Genomic DNA, 17,679 nt, shown 5'->3' with positions numbered 1-17,679 from the left:
TTGATAATCTTTATCTTTTAGCTGCTACTTTAGTCCATTTACACTTAATGTAATTAGTGACATATTTGGGCTTAAATTTATAAATTTACTGTGTATTTTCTAATATTTATTTTACATATTTATTTTTTTCTTTTCTTTCCTTATTTTGACTATTCAAAAAAATTTTCCATTTTCCTCTGTTAACTTGAAAGTCATATACTCTTATGTTATTTTTTTAGTTTAACTTGTTCTTTTCCTCTTTTTAATCACTATAACATTATAATAAATAGCATAATGCAAAGCAAATTAATAAGTTACAGCTTTGTATCAGTTGCATCTCAGGGTATATGTCGTCAGTGTAAAATGTTAAGTCAGATCCACCTATATAAAACTGGACTCTAATATTTACTTCTTGTATTTTCCTGGACCATGTATTCACTTCACTTGAGTTTCTTCACTTGTGCAATAAGGTTGATATAACATTCTAACCTTAAACTCTGTAATAAACCAAAAGGCTTAATGTGAAGATAAAGTGAAATAATCTTTGAGAAGCATCAAACACCGATTCTAACACATGGTAAGAAGTTTACCATAATAGAATTTAGTTTCTATTCTCCCCTTTCTTTTTCTAAGCTTCTCCTTGACCATATTGAAAGAGAGCACGCTGGATTCTTAAAGTAGACTTGGAAAGTTTAATTATTTTGAATGTGGATGGCCTTATTTGTTTCACATTGATTCAATTAGCATCAAATTCAAAAGGGTACAATTTTGATGTGGGAAACCAAGTTTGTGTGTGTGTGCATGTGTGTGTGTGTGTGTGTGTGTGTACACATGTACTTATATATGTGGGTATATGCTTATGTCAGTTCTTGGCCTGTTGATACCAGGTATGTTCCATGCCTCTTTCCTGCTCTGCTCACTTCTACATGGTGACTGATAGCTGACAGCTGTCTTTCGTAGGGCCTCTATCAGCTGGTTTCTTGCTAGGTTTGACCAATGGGATATACTAGTGAGATTGTGGGCAGAAGGAAGGAAGAAGCTGGAGTGTTTTTCTCCTCCCTCTTTTCATCTTGCACCATCTCCCCTGGTGGCTGTGTTGGTTCCATTGCTCATGGTCTCTGAACAGATGCAGTGCATTTCTAGCTTCCACTCAGTGGTTTCTGCCTCTGGTCTCTGGTAAACCTCCTTTAATTCCTCTAGTTCAGAATGGCAGCAATTTCCTTGTATTGCTAGTCTCTCAGTTGCTTCCATGTCACCCATGTGACTTCTCAAGTATTTCATATTTGTAACCTGTCACCCTCTTGCATAAACGCTTAGTGTGGCTTCAGTTTTCCTGGTTGAACCATGATTGAAGCCATGTGAGTGAGCGTGTGTTTGTGTGAGAGAGAGATTATATTCAGGAGTGAGTTCAAGTAGCATCACCCACTTTAGTGACTGTGGCTTCCTATGCACTGCTAAGAAAGGGTAGCTGCTAAGGTACCATTCAGTGAAGGGTGACACTGAATGAGTGAACATTTTCGTAGGTGTTCAAACAAATAGTTGCTGATTGATTAATTGATGTGATGGTTCTGGAACAATAACTTTTACAAAATAGAAAATACTTCATTTTCTGCTTGAACTACGTCCTCATTCTCTGAAAGAAAATAAAATTTGATGCTCATCTTAATATCTTTTCAGTTGCTAGATAATCCCAGGGAAACCCTTGCCACATAAGTATAGTTTCTCTTCAATGACATCTGTCCTTTAAATGGGATAGAAGATCACAACAGTCACCTGACACCTGAGATTGCTGATAAAATACCATTAAATAGTTAAAAATAGGACTGGGATGGGGGGAAATTTAAACCTAAATTATTCTGAGAGGATTTTTAAACTTGTTTTGCTACTTATAAAATTCTTTCACATTAGAAATACTGAAATCCTTGTTTAAAGACAAATGTGCCAAGAGGAACTACGTTAGAGAATTCCATTTTTTCTTCTTTTAGAGATAGCTCTATTAATTGGCCCGTCCCTGTCCAGCGGAGTCTGTATTCTTATTTTGTCTCCATACCCGTTTCAGATTTTCACTTTCCTGTTTTGAATGTTGACTCCTTTAATTACATTGTTATTCATTTGCCAAGAAGAATGTTTTTCAGTCTAGCCCTATGTCACCGTAAAACTTGAAGCAATCTCTCAAAATAATATCTCCTTTGACACATCACTGGTGTGCGCTGCTTTTTTTCCATCTAGGCCAATGTCAAAAAGCCTTCTCACCAACATAGAAAGACCTTGGTATTTTATATATGTTATCCTGTGCTTCAGGTGGTTAAAAGGAAAATGCCTATAGTATTGCTTCCATATTTGAATTGCCAAGCAAATTATATGTATGCAAAAGGGATAATCTAAGAATGCTGCCAAATGTTTCAAAATCAACAAATATTTAGTGAGCATCCTATGTGCCAAGCACAATGCTAGACATTCCAAGGATGTAACAACTAAAGTCATAGTACTATGGGGATTATATTTTTTAAAGTTTTTGAAAGTACTTAACATTGTTCCTGGCATGTAGTAGAGCTCAATACATGGTACTTATCATTAATAACCTGGGGTCTTATATCCGGATCATTGGTTTTCCCTGCTGTAAGAAATCAAGCTAGGCTAAGTTTATATGCCCCATGATTCTGCCCCTACCTATGTTCTCTTCCCATACTCTCTACTTTAACCTAACTCCTAACCAACCTATCTGCTTTATATACTAGTACTATTATCTCTCTACTAACTACCTAACCTTTGACTTTAACCTAAGGTTCTAGTTACTGCTCTTAATTCCTTTATCTTAATAATCATAATAGCTAACATTTAACCCAACTTTTACTCTTTCCAGGTATAATGCTAAGTTTATTTCATTGAATCTTATGCAGTAAGTCCTATTGCCCTCCCTTTTTCACTTATTAGAACCTGTAGTTTAGTGAGATTAAGTGAACTGCCTGCATATCCACACAACTGCAGAACCAGGAGTTGAATTAAGGCAAGTCAACTTCAGAGCTTGTGTTCTTCAATGCTAGGCCATTTCGGTTCTGGTAGGCTCTTGCTAAACATGGCCCCTCCCAACTTCAAATGCTATGCACGAGAGTTATATAACTACCTAGAGGCACAGCAGTTCCATAAGAAACAAAGGCTTCCAAAGTGGTCTTCCTGGTTGTTACATGTGGACAATGAAATGAATTTTACGGGAAAGTAGATAGACAGGATAACACCCTGGAGATTTACTGTGAAGAAACACTGTTTCAAGGGGAGAGAAAACTTTGCTTTAAAAAGTGAAAAGGTAATAAGTGAGGTCAAATAGCAGATGAGACTATCTGGGGATGGAAGAAGATGAGTAGAAACTACTGCAAAGTAGCTTTCTTCTCCTTCACCATGGGCGATATAGGCTGCTTCTAGCTTGCAAGTTCCTTCTTTCTGAAGATTGTCGAGGTTCAGTTGTAACTCCTTGGGTGTTCTCTTTTCCTGTTACTGCCCCCCTTGATTACCACCGAGTACTTGCTCAGCTGTAACCAAGTAAATCCTGAACAGCATTTCCAGCAGGAAAAATGTTGTTCCTACCCCAGAGGACTTATGGCTTCAAGACAAAGATGGGTTTAATTTATATTTCTGTTGACAACACATTGTAAGTGCCCTAAAAAAAACCCTTGGTGTTGCCATCCTGGCTGAAGGTCTGGCTTGGCTCGCCTAAGAACTTCCTATTCTGGGACTCCTGGTCACCCAATGCAACAGAGAAGCCTGCTGGGTCAGCCTTTCCTTTTCTGTTCTTTCTTCTCTTTTTCCAGAAGCAATTAGACATATGGAGATGGAGGCCAACAAGCCTCCTTTTGAGATACTTCCTGGCCACTCCACACAGTGGGCACTTGTCTTTGCTCCTTCATTTCTGGTCATTCATGCTCAGGACCTTGGCTCTAAAAACATTTGTTCATTAGGACCATGAAAGGTGCCTTTCAGATAGAACAAGGTGGAGGACATTGCTCATGCTAGAATTATTCTTAGGGGAGGAGAGTTGTCAATGTTGGAACTGACTTGATATGATAGCAACTGGGAGCCTGTCTAGCTGGGAGGTGAGTAGACCTATTCTTTGTTGCTCACTAAGGCACAGGCCCTTTACATAAGCTGTTCTCTCCACCTTTGAGGAGCATGACTTCAGGGCCAGTTACAAGGTTTAAACTCCATTATTTACTGTCTCTGTGACCTCGGGCAAGTTTTTAACCTCTTCCACCTTTCTCGCCTGTGTAATTAGGTGTAATGATAGTAGTTTCATCCTAGGTCTGTTGTGAGAATGAAATGAGTATGTATGTAAAGCAAATAGAACAATGTGTGGCACATAGGAATTGCTTGTCATTGTTCCTTTTTATGTGTTCCTTCACCATGTTATGTTCTCACCTTAGAATCCCCACATAACTGTCATTTCCTCAAGGAAACCTCTCCACTTTACTTTGTTACATGTTCTCAGAGAAATCTGTTCTAGTTTTACAATCACATGTTTCTGAATGTACTCACTTGGTGTATGTATGTCTTCTCCACTGGGCTGTAAGTTCCCTTTGATCATTGTATACCTAGTACATGGCACAGTGTCTAGCACATTCTAGGTTCTTAAACTTTTGCCAAATGCAAGAGTGAATGAGGTACACATAGAAATGGTGAAAGCAACTAAGTAAGTTTTACCTAATCCAACAAAAACATACTGAGCACTTGCTCTGTACCAGGTGTTGTGTTAGGAGCTGAACGGGCAGAAATGGAAAAGATGGTACCTGCCTTCAGAAAACCCAGTCTGAGCTCAATGACCATGAATTGGGTTAATCACAGCACACAGGGATGAAGCCTGTAGAAGTCACGTGTCTACCATATGCAACTCATTCTAACAACAACCAGGTAGTTGTTGTTGGGATAATTCTTGCTTCACTGGACGTAATGGAAGCCCAATGTGTTACTAATAGATGTGTGTATGGTGGCCTTAGGGCCTGTACACAAATAAAACAGGATAATCAGAAGAATTCTAATTGTGTAGTAAAAAATAATAATTTGCATTTCTTGGAGTTTTATAGTTTTGTCGTTCCACATCAGTTTTCTCTTATAATCTTCTGGGTCATTGCACAACTTTTATCCCCAATTTACTAGATGGGAGAAAACTTTCCCAAGAACCCAGCGAGGACCTAAGCCCAGACTTCTCCAACTAGACCAACTGGCCTCTTGTGACCCCGCAGATGGAATTTGGATTGGGCAGAGAGATGCCTTCACACCCCTGAACACACCCTGCCTCGAAGTGTTAAGTGAGCCCAAGGCTCCTTGCCCTCCCCACAGTTCTGTAGGGGACCAGAACCTGGCTTCATAACCCTGCTCCTGCCTGAGCCAGAGACGACAGGTTTCTCCTCTTGTGCCTTTAGCCCAATAGGCCCTAAAGGCCTTTCTGCTAAAGCTGAGCATATCGCCTTAGTCATGTTGGGCTTCAAAGAACAAATGACAGCATAGACTCGGTGACTTAAAGAACAAACACTTATTTCTTGCAGTTCTGGAGGCTGGAAGCCCAAATTCAGGGTGCCAGCATGATTGCAATCTGGTGAGTACCCTCTTTGGGACTGTAGACTGCTGACTTATTGTATCCTCACATGTGGAAGGAGAGCTAGCTACCTCTCTGACTTCTTCTTATAAGGGCACTAAAGCATTCACTGGGGTTCCACCCTAACTCTATCCTTATGACCTAATTACCTCCCAAAGGCAGCCTACCTTCTAATACCATCACCTTGGGATTAGGGTTTCAAAGTATGAATGGGGAGGGGGAGAGGACACAGACATTCAGTCCATAACCTATATTCCCCATTACTGAAGTAGGGGGTGTTGGAAGACCTCAGCAATGAGTCCTCAGAGCCAGAAGGAAGTCTGCGCCATCTCACTCCTACCTGGAAGAAGGGAGACCTCCTCCCAGAACTCAGTCCCAAAGGTTAGGCAATTTTGCTTCTGCTTCCTTCAGGGACCATAGTTCTAAGGATTATAGAATTTAACTCTAGGCTCCAAAAGTGCTCTCTAGTGTTTCATCCAGAAGGCTCAAATGTCCTCACACAAATGGAATTCCTGATGCCTTCTCAACATCCCAGAGTTCTGCAGGGGATGGACTTAGTTCCAGTTTCTCTTGGGACACTATCTTTAAATGAGCTGTGCTTTTCCTGTCCCTGACACCACAAATTTCCACCATCTCTTCCCTGTTTGCTATATAAATATGCTTAGAGGCTGCCCTCAAGAGAGCGCTGGACTAGTGGCAGGTTGGAGATGCCCAGAGCTTTGCCCTCTTGACCCCAGCCAGTTCCTGCCTCAGTCTGCCCACCAGGGACAGAGCACCCCCTCCATGCCACACTTGCCGGCCCAGGAAGCACAAACAAATGCCCCGCCACAAAACAACAGGCTCCCCACTGTAAGTGCCAGACTGCCCTCCTTTGTCTCGTGGTAGTGCTCAGAGCTGCTGTGGCCAAAGAACAGAGTCTGGCACCTGACGGGGATGGGGGGGCTCTCGGCATCTAGCCTACCTGTCAAGTGCTTCTGGGATTAGGAGTGCCCGTTGCCAGCACTCCCTCTGGAAGAACTTGATGGGTGGGCGTCTTGCCAAGAGGCAGAGCTCAAAGCCCTTCTGTGCCTGTGCTTCTCAGACCCCCAACTGGCTACTTAGCCATTTGGCCAGATACCAACATTTCCAGCAGTGTTTTTGAACCCCACCCATCTTTGGCTTGGCTGGACTGAGCAGACCCACTATCAAATACTATCAATTTTCCTTCATATGCATGCGGCTGACCCTGAAGCAGTTTGTTGGGTTGGGTCCATGTCTTTCCTCTACTCTCATTGCCCCCTCTCTCCCCACCAGTGATTTTGATGATACAAGGCTGGTTTTGTTCTTTTGAAACAAAGCCTCTGTTCTGGGTGGATGTTCCAAGTCAGAAAGCCTGGTTGTGTTTATCCCAGGCCATTGGCTGGGCATTCACATGCTTTTTGTATTTGGTAAGTGACAGTATTTGCAAAAGCTGATTGCCACAGCAGGCGGAACAGAGACAAGACTAGCAAAAACATGTGTCGGTAACATATGCTGTGGTCTTTTCTTCTTTGCTTGGAGGACTGACACTTCCTACAGGAAGAAGTAATTATTTTGCATGTGCATAGATTACACTGGAGTAAAAAAGAGTGGGGAGGGTCTTCTTTATAGATGAAAGAAATCTCTCTCTCTCTCTCTCTCACACACACACACGCGCACACACACACACACACACACACACAGGCGCACGCGCATGTCTCATGCTGGCATGCATACACCTTTAGATGTTGCTTCTTTTTAAAAAGTAAATGTCCTAAAAATTCAGAGATGTCTTTATAGGAGAGATAAAAGCACCACCTTGGGAGTTAAACAAGTCAGGGTCCAAGCCGTCAATCTTTTAGGCTGTGTGATCCAGAGGAAATGATTAAACCTGTGAACTTCATCTGCCACCCTTGGATAAATGACTGAACTCTCAGGTTTGTTGTGAGTATTAAAGAACCAAAATGCATGTGGAAAGCACCTCAAGTGGGCTCTGAGTAGAGTCTTCCTCTCCCTTCCCTGGCTCAGCTTGCCAGGAGGGATGATGATTATAAGGAGTCCTGATGTTCGACCTGACTTGCATCTACACTGATGAGTAGAAGCCCTGGGGAACACTGAGCAATCCCAGATAGGTCTGGAACCACTAAGAACCTCAGGTCTTCATGTATTTTCATGTAGCCACAAAGAACAAGTCTGTCTGAAACTGGAACTCAGAGAGGCAGACCCACACAGAACTCAGATTCCTGTACTTTAAGCAAGTTTTGCCTCGGTCATTTGGTGCAAGTTCAAAAGAACTGGATGACGCACATTGGGATGGAGCCGCAAGGCCCTCTAGTGTCTTGCTGTCAGCTCAGAGCTCCTGGCAACAGCACGGCCAACATTTGACTCATTATTCCATCTTAACCCACCCTCCTTCCCACCCTAAACTTGGAATCATTCTGCACTGTGTGCATCAGCATGTGTTTCTCTGGCTGCTTTATGCATTCCTCAAGAGCAAAATATCTCTGAAACTTCTCACATATACCTGTTTTTATTGTATATAGCGTCAAGATTTCAATAAAATAACAACAAAAAATGTTCCATTTCTCTTGAATTAGACTCATGAGATGGTAAGGATTGAATAAATCTTGACTGAATGAATGATGATAGCTTACGTTTATTAAGCACATACTTTGTACTAGGGTTTGTGCCAAGCACATATTTAGAGACTTCAAAATAACCTTATGAAGTACTCTCAACCTTACTATACAATTGAATGTTAGAAATGTTAAGTCACTCGTCCAATGTCACAAAGCTGGAAAAATAGATGACTCGACTGCAAGTTAGCACAATATTTCATTTTCGCCCTATACTGAGTGAAGGAATAGATGAATACTGTAGCTTGCTCTCAAGATCCCCATATCTGTCACCCTTGTTCCTTGCTATTTCTTCCCTATGGTTCCAACTCTGCCATCTCCTGATGTAGGACAGACTTTTATCCTCATTTCTGTGACTTAGTGCCTACCTTACTCTTCAGTTCTTCTAGCTGTGTCACCATTTCTTCCCCTGTACCCGGTGCCTCTATATTGCCAGCACAGAGTTCCAAGCTGCCCCACCAGTAAGCCAACCCCAGGTAGTGGAAATGTGCCTCCAAACAAAACCTAGGAACTGGGGTCTTAAGGCCAATTAATACAGTGCCAACCTCCTACCTGTCTCATCTGCTATAGTTGGATTACCTGTAGAAACATCTTTGTTATAGCACCTTCTGCCCCCTAGTGCCCATCATTGTTCTTGCACCCTCCAGATACTTGGCTGTGCCCCAGACAGGACTTCCCCTTCCACCTTTTCATCCAACCCTCCCCCTAGCTGCCCCAATACCAGATTACAGCTACTCCTGATCTGACCAACACTCCTGAAATTAACCAGGACAAGTCCAGGGTATCCCTAGATATGGCAGAACCCATCTAGTCCACCCCTCATTTGGATTGAAGGCAAAGGAAGTTCAGGGATTTCATCAAGGTCACAGAGGGACACCCACCAGAGAGAGGACTCAGGAGTCCAGACTTTGGTTCAGCATCTTTCCACCACACCATGCTGCATCCTTTTCTCACTCTGCCTATAGTTTTCTCGTGCTTTCCTTTTCTCCCTCACCCACACCTTTTTAATTTAAGTTTTAACATCTGTTCTCTCTTAGTCCATTATTTCTGTGACATTTTATATTATGTTGAATTTCCATTTCCATTTAAGACCCATTCATTTTTCATACTTAAAAAACACATTTTGAGTCTGCTTTTACAAAATTTTTATATAACTTTTTACAAATTCGGTTTGATTCTTTCATTCTAACACCTTTCTTGGCTTATCTTTCCTGCCTCCCTAGCAGCGAAAATTATTCTCTGCCTTCCTGTGGGTTTCGCTCCTATTACCAGGCCCTATAGTCTCAGGCCTGAAATCCACCAATCCATTTTTGCTTATTATCTGTGAAATTCGTAGTTTTAAATGCAAATGAGGAGACTAGTGGTTTTAGTTTAATTCCTGATATTATATTGGGGGGAAGCCTTTTTTTCTGGTACTTTTTCTGATGTTGCTGAAGGTAGATCATAGAAGGGGGGAGGTAAGAAAAAGTGCTCCACCCGCAGCATTACTGAAAGACGTGTGGATTCTTAGTCATGGGGTCACCAAGGAGCACTGCGTTGAGAGTCGGGCTTCCAGTCTCAGGCCTTCCACCTTTGACTCTGCATAGTTCTGTCCTCAGGAGCAACCAAGGATCAGTCAAGGTCCTTACTGGGGTATTGGGCACAAAGATACTTTCATAATGAAAAGGGTAAGTGCGCATATTTCAGGAGCACTTATACTGTACTAAGTATTGGGCCAAAGACTTTATCTTGATTAGCTCGTTCATCTCTGACAACTTCCTAAGGGCTTTCTCATGATCTCCATTTAACAAACGAAGAAGTTGAATCTTAGAGGTGGAGTAGCTTGTCCAAGCTTAGACAGCAAGTAAAAGGCAGAAATGGAATTTTTCTTACCTCCTCCCTTCTATGATCTACCTTCAGCAACATCAGAAAAAGTACCAGAAAAAAAGGCTTCCCCCCAATATAATATCAGGAATTAAACTAAAAGTCTAGCGTCAGAGCCAGTTCCCCTAATTATACAAGAATATTTTGTGGAGACTCAAATTTAAACAGTTTACCATACTTTGAAATTAAGATGAGATCAAGGGGCTGTAACCCTGGAGTATCCAACCTTTACATTATCAGACAATGGAGAATTATCACATTTTCTCTGAATCTGCCAATTCTGGTATTTTCAAACCTAGCCTTTAATTTGGTAGTATTACATATATTCATAATCCAAAAGTAATATTTTGAGGTTGCATTTGGTCAGGATTTCTAACCTTGGCACTACTGACATTTTTGCTGGATAATTCTTTGTTGTGAAAGGCTGGGTTTATTGTGGGATGTTTAGCCACAACCTTGGCCTCTACCCACTGGAGGCCAGGAGCACGCCCCGTCCATTGCCCTTCTTTTCCCTCTTCCCAGAGTCATGAAGTCGTCATAATAAGAGTCTCCAGATACTGGCAAATATTTCCTGGAGACGGGCAAAATCATCCCTGTTGAGAACCACTGTGTTAGACCTTGCCCAAATCATAAGCCCTCGACATGCAAATGGTGTGTATGGGACCGGTGTCTCACTCACCCTTGCCCCAGAGCTTAACCAAAATGTTCTTTTCACCTGGGCAATGGTGTACACAGCTGTTTGAACCTTTTTCTCTTGATTTTCACAATTTCTTCCCCTCAGACAGAATCACTTAGTTCTTACCAACCTCATGCTGTCCCCACATCCTTTCCCTTTTTCTCTTTTTCAATTACCTTATGAATCATTTTATTTCTCCCCTTTTTTTCTGCTGAGAAGTCTAGCTTCAGAGCCAGTACCCCTAATTATACAAGAATATTTTGGGGAGACTCAATTTTAAACAGTTTATCATACTTTGGAATTAAGATGAGCTCACGGGGCTGTAACCCTGGAGTATCCAACCTTTACATTATCAGACAATGGAGAATGTCTGATATCCTCCCCACTCCTATCTGAGCTAAAATATAACCTAGCCATTTTGGATAAGGCATAACTGTTCTGCGACTGATAATTCCCTTTCCAGGAAAAGGAAAAGCAGATATTTGGACATGAAACTGGGTGAGGTGAAAGCCTCTAGTGTCATCAAGCTTTAAACCTTTTCAAAGTGGACAGGTGTCCTTCTCAATACCTTGACAAAAGGTTTTTATTTTCCAGCTCCATTTTTCATTGCAAGTCTGCTTTTCCAGGAACTAGCATATTCTTAGAAACCTCTGTATCATAATTAAATTTTCAACAGTCCAAAATGAATAATATTGGTATGATGGACACCCTAAGTGCTTTACAAGTCCTGCCTTATTTAATCATCAAAATTTAACTTAACAAAGTTACTCAGAACATTATTTTAGACATTGAGTTAAGGTGTGCATACTTAAGCATTGTGGATGTTCTGAGAGCTTAAATGTTTTCACAAAGTCAGGAAAAGTCGGAATGAGGACTCAAGCCCTGATCATCAGTATTCCACTAAATTCAATGTTGCTATTTCGCACCTCAATTTCTGAAAATAGCATGGTATTGTTTTTCTGCTATTTTTTCTATTTGGTTATATAATATTTAACTACATTCTAGAAAAATGAATCATTTGAGAAAACCTAGGAAATATCTTAATTTATGATATTCCTATAGAAGAAAGGCAATATCATTTTGTACAATAAGCTCTCCTAACATAGAGATTTTTTTTTCCTATTGAGCATTCACAGACAATTACAAGATCAATGCTACTTCAATTTTAAACATTAGCTACTGGTTCTTGAGTCTTAAAGAACCAAAGTGCTTAGGAATAAGCACATTTCCCCTAGTAGTTGAGTCAACTTGTAATATTTTGAAGAATGGGATGAAGACAAATGTAATGCAGTGCCTTAAATAAAGCGTTGCCCCCAAATTGATACAGGCATCTTTTATTTTATCTGAGATGTAGTTCACCAATGAAATTTGTGTAGAACAAATCTTATGCTTTTACATCAACTTCTTTTACAAAACCTGAGCAATATTCCGACAGTAAAGGAAAACATGTGTAAGGAATGAACATGTCCATAACCGAACATGGAGGACTGCCGGTGTAGAGTTGAAAGTGCTTCTGAGACATTTTCTTTTCTTTTTTTTTTTTACACTTTATTGTGAATGTATTACAGATGTCCCTCTTTGTTCCCCCCTAACCCCTTCCTCCCCAATCCCGTCCCTCTCCTGCTTTCCCCACACAGTTGTCTGTGTCTATTGGTTATGCATATATTTATGTAAGTTCTTTGGTTTCTCTCTTTCCGCCCCACCTGCCCCCTTCCCTCTGAGGTTCATCAGTCTAACAATTAATTTGTACTTTTTAATCCCTTCATCTTTTTCACCCAACTCCCTCCCATCTGGCAACCAACAAAAAGTTCTCTGTATTTATGAGTCTGTTTCTGTTCTGCTTGTTTGTTTTGTTTGTAGATTCAATTGTTGATAGATATGCATTTATTGCCATCTTATTGTTTATATATATATATATATATATATTTTTTTTTTATCCTCACCCGAGGACATTTTTCCATCTTTTGTACAGACAGAGTGGGAGGGAGAGAGAGGAAGAGAGAGAGAGGGAAACATCGATGCGAAAGGGACACATCGAGTGGCCGCCACCCGCACGACCAACCAGGGCCGGGGACAAACTGCAACTAAGGCACATGCCCTTAGCGGGAACCGAACCCAGGTCTCTCCGGACCGCAGGTGGGCGCTCTAACCGCTGAGCCAAACCGGCCAGGGCTTATTGTTTATATTTTTTAATCTTTTTCTGCAAGAAGACCTGTCAACATTTAAAAAATTTTTTTATTATTATTATTTTTCTGTTACAGATGATTCTCCTTTTCCCCCCAATGACACCCACCTCTCATTCTGCCCTGCCCGCATCCCCAGCAGTGTTGTCCATGTCCATGGTCACACGTGCGTGCATGTAAGTACTGTGGTTTATTTCTTCTCGCCCCCCAACACCCTCTTCTGAGGTTTGTCAGTTTGTACCCTACTTCTGTGTCTCTGGGTCTATTTTGTTTGTCAGTTTGTTTTGTTCATTTTATTCTACAAATAAGTGAGATCGTGTCATATTTGTCTTTCTCTGATTGGCTTGTTTAACTTAGAATAATACTCTCCAGGTCCCTCCATGTTACCTCAAAGGATAACAGATCTTTTTTTCTTACAGCAGCATAGTATTCCATTGTGTACATGTACCACAGCTTTTATATCCACTCATCCATTGATGGACACTTGGGCTGTTTCCAGATCTTAGCGATTATAAACAGTGCTGCCATAAACATAGGGGTACATAGATTCTTTCTGATTGGCCTTTCAGGCTTCTTAGGGTATATTTGGAGAAGTGGAATCACTGGGTCAAATGGCAGTTCAATTTTTAACTTTTTGAGGTAATACCATGATTTCCATAGTGGCTGCACCAGTCTGCATTCTCACCAGCAGTGTACTAGAGTCCCCTTTTCTCCACATCCTTGCCAACATTTGTGGTTTGATAATTTGTTGATGGCAGCCATTCTGACAGGTGTGAGGTGATACCTCATTGTTGTTTTAATTTGCATCTCTCTGATGATTAGTGACATTGAACATCTCTTCATATGTCTCTTGGCCATTTGTATGTCCTGTTTGGAGAGGTGTCTCTTTATGTCCTCTGTCCTTTTTTTAATTGGGTTCTTTGTTTTCCTTTTGTTGAGTTGTATGAGTACTCTATATTTTTAAAATTAACCCCTTATCTGATGTATTGTTGGCAGTTATGGTCTCCCATATAGTGGGCTCCATTTCCATTTATTATTATTATTTTTTTTATCCTCACCCGAGGACATTTTTCCATATTTTGTTCAGATAGAGTAGGAGGGAGAGAGAGAGAGGAAAAAAAACATCTACGTGAAAGGGACAGGTTGAGTGGTTTCCACCCGCAGGATGCAACCAAGGTTGGGGACAAACTGCAACGGAGGTACGTGCCCTTAGCGGGAACTGAACCCAGGTCTCTCTGGACCACAGGCTACGCTCTAACCGCTGAGCCAAACTGGCCAGGGCCCTTTTCCATTTTGATGCTTGTTTCTTTTGCTGTACAGAAGCTTTTTAGTTTGTTGTAGTTCCATGTGTTCATTTTTTCCTTTGTTTCTCTTGCCTTAGGCATTGTATCAATGAAAATTCTGTTGCGTGTGATGACTAAAATTTTGTTGCCTAAATTTTCTTCTAGGATTTTTATGGATTCACAAGACACATTTAAGTCTTTTATCCATTTTGAGTTTATTCTTGTGTGTGATGTAATTTGGTGGTCTGGCTTCATTTTTTTGCATGTAGCTGTCCAATTTTCTCAACACCATTTATTAAGTAGGCTGTCTTGACTCCGCTGTATACTCTTGCCATCTTTGTCAAATAGTAATTGAGCATAGTGTCTTGAGTGAATTACTGGGTTCTTTGCTCTGTTCCATTGATCTATCTGCCTGTTCTTGTGCCAGTACCAGGCTGTTTTGATAACAGTGGCTTTGTAGTATAACCTGAGAGTTGGTATTGTGATCCCTCCTACTTTGTTCTTCCTTTTCAAGATTGTTGTGGCTATTCGGGGTCCTTTTTATTTCATATAAACTTTTGGAGTATTTGTTCTAGTTTTGTGAAATATGCCATTGGTATTTTGATGGGGATTGCATTGAATCTATAGATTGCTTTGAGTAGTATGAACATTTTAATTATGTTAATTCTTCCAATCCATGAACAAGGTATATGCTTCTACTTTTTTATATCTTCCTCTATTTCTTTTTTCAATGACTTGTAGTTTTCTGTGAAGAGGTCCTTGACTTCTTTGGTTAAGTTTACTCCTAGGTATCTTGATTTTTTTGCCACACTCGTAAATGTGATTGTTTTTTTAGTTTCTCTTTCTGTGAGTTCATCATTGGTGTATAAGAATGCTGTCACTTTCTTGACATTAATTTTGTATCCTGCTACTTTTCCAAATTCATTTATTAACTCTAGTAGATTTTTGATGGAGTCTTTAGGGTTTTCTATGTACAAAATATCATATCATCTTCAAATAATGACAGTTTCACCTTCTCCCTTCCAATTTGGATTGCTTTTATTTTTCATTCATATCTGATTGCTGTGGCTAAGACTTCTAGTACTATGTTAAATAAGAGTGGCGAGAGTAGGCATCCCTCTCAGGACTGCTTTTGCTGTGTCCCATAGATTTTGTGTTGTGTGTTTGTTTTTACTGGTTTCCAGGAAGTTTTTAATTTCTTTCATAATCTCCTTAATAACCCATTTGTTGTTTAATAACATACTATTTAGCTTCCAAGTGTTTGAATGTTTTTGTTGTAATTGATTTCTAGTTTCATGCCATTGTGATCTGAGAAGATGCTTGATATGATTCCAATCTTCTTGAATTTGTAGAGACTAACTTTGTGTCCTAACATATGGTCTCTCTTCGAGAATGTCCCATGTGCACTTGAGAAGAATGTCAATTCTGCAGCTTTGGGGTGAAATGTTCTGTGAATATCAATTACGTCCAACTGATCTAGTTTGTCATTTAAGAACTCTATGACCTTGTTAATTTTTTGTCTAGAAGATGTATGCAGTGGTGTCAGTGGGGTGTTAAAATCACCCACTATTATTGTATTGCTATTGATCTCTCCTTTGACATCCTCCAGAATTTTTTAAATATATTTTGGTGCTTCCATATTTGGTGCATATATATTTACCAGGGTAATATTGTCTTGTTGGATTGATCCTTTTAATATTATGGAGTGACCGGCTTTGTCTCTTATTATGGCCCTCATTTTGAAGGCTATATTATCAGATATGAGTATTGCTATACCAGCTTTTGTTTTTTTGTTTTTTTTTTCATTTCCATTTGCCTGGAAAATTTTTTCCATCCCTTCATTTTCATCCTGTGTGAGTCTTTTGTTGTGAGGTGGGTCTCTTGTAGATAGCATATATATGGGTCATGTTTTCTTATCCAATCAGCTACCCTATGTCTTTTGATTGGAGCATTTAAGTCATTTACATTTAAGGTTATTATTAATAGATACTTATTAGTTGCCATTTTTATTTTATGCTTGTGTTCCTCTTGCTCTCTCTATTTCTTCTCCTTACAGCAGTCCCTTTTGCATTTCTTGCAGTGTTTGTTTGGTGGTGGTAAGTTCCTTTAGTGTATTTTTATCTGTGAAACTCTTTATTTCTCCTTCAATTTTAAATGATAGCCTTGCTGAATAGTGTAGTCTTGAATTCAGACCCTTGCCTTTCATTCCTTTGTACACCTCATGCCACTCCCTTCTGGCCTGCAGAGTTTCTATTGAGAAATCAGCTGACAGTCTAACAGGAGCTCCCTTGTAGGTAACTTTCTGTCTCTCTATTGCTTTCTTTAAAATTCTTTCTTGTCTTTAATGTTTACCATTTTAATTATGATGTGTCTAGTTGTGGGTCTTTTAGGGTTCATCTTGCTTGGGACTCTCTGTGTTTCCTGGACTTGTGTGACTTTTTCCTTCACCAGTTTAAGGAAGGTTTCTGTCATCATTCCTTCAAACAGGTTGTCTATTCCTTTTTCTGATTCTTCTCTTTCTGGTACCTCTAGGATGAGAATGTTGTATTGTCCCAAAGCTCTCTTAAACTCTCCTCCTGCTTTTTAATTTTTTCCCCCCATTTGCTGCTCTATTTGGGTGTTTTTTTCTACCTTGTCTTCTAATTCGCTGATTCAGTCTTCAGCTTCTTCTAATCTACTATTGAATCCTTCTAAGGTATTTTTCATACCAGCCATGTCATTCTTTACTTCCTCTTGATTTTTATGCAGAGCTTCTACCTCTTTTTTTAAACTGAAGTAGTTCTCACTGAGCTCTTCATAATTCTTATTAAGTTGCTTGTAGTTCTCACTAAATTGTTTGAACACCCTTAAAATCATTGCTTTGAATTCTTTATCTGACAAATTGCTTTCTTACATTTCATGTAGTTCCATTTCTGGTGGTTCTTACTTTTCTTTCATCTGGGTGTTGTTTCTTTGTCTTGCCATTTTAGCAGCCTGATAGTTCTAGGCCTGGCGAAGGATGTTGGAATGTGTAGGTAAGTCGATGTATATCAAATAAGGCTGCTGTGCCTCCCAAACAGTGTTGGTGTGTGGTGCCTCTTGCCTGCTGTGGGTTCTGGAGGATTGACAATTGGTGGCTGGTATTGGTCTGTTGTGTTAGGCACTCTTGGGATATGTGAGTTCAGCTGATGTGATGCTGGGGTGCGATGGTCTCGCTATTGCACTGCTGGTGTGCGTGGGTTTCGCTATTGCTCTGCTGGGGTGTGTGAGTCCCACTGTTGCACTGCTGGGTGTGTGGATCCTGCTGGTGTGTTTCTGGGGTGTCCTGCTGCCTGGTGGAGCTGAGCTTGTGATCAGTCACTGCTGGGGGCGAGTGTCAGCTGCCGTTTTGTATTGCTACTGCTACTGCTACTGCTACTGCTACTGCTACTGCTACTGCTACTGCTACTGCTACTGCTACTGCTACTGCTACTGCTATTGCCATGGGTTGCTCTCACCC

The sequence above is a fragment of the Molossus molossus genome, unplaced genomic scaffold, assembly GCF_014108415.1.
Source record: "Molossus molossus isolate mMolMol1 unplaced genomic scaffold, mMolMol1.p scaffold_m16_p_14, whole genome shotgun sequence".
NCBI classification, from domain to species: Eukaryota; Metazoa; Chordata; class Mammalia; order Chiroptera; family Molossidae; genus Molossus; species Molossus molossus.
Note: the sequence above shows the minus strand (reverse complement) of the source record.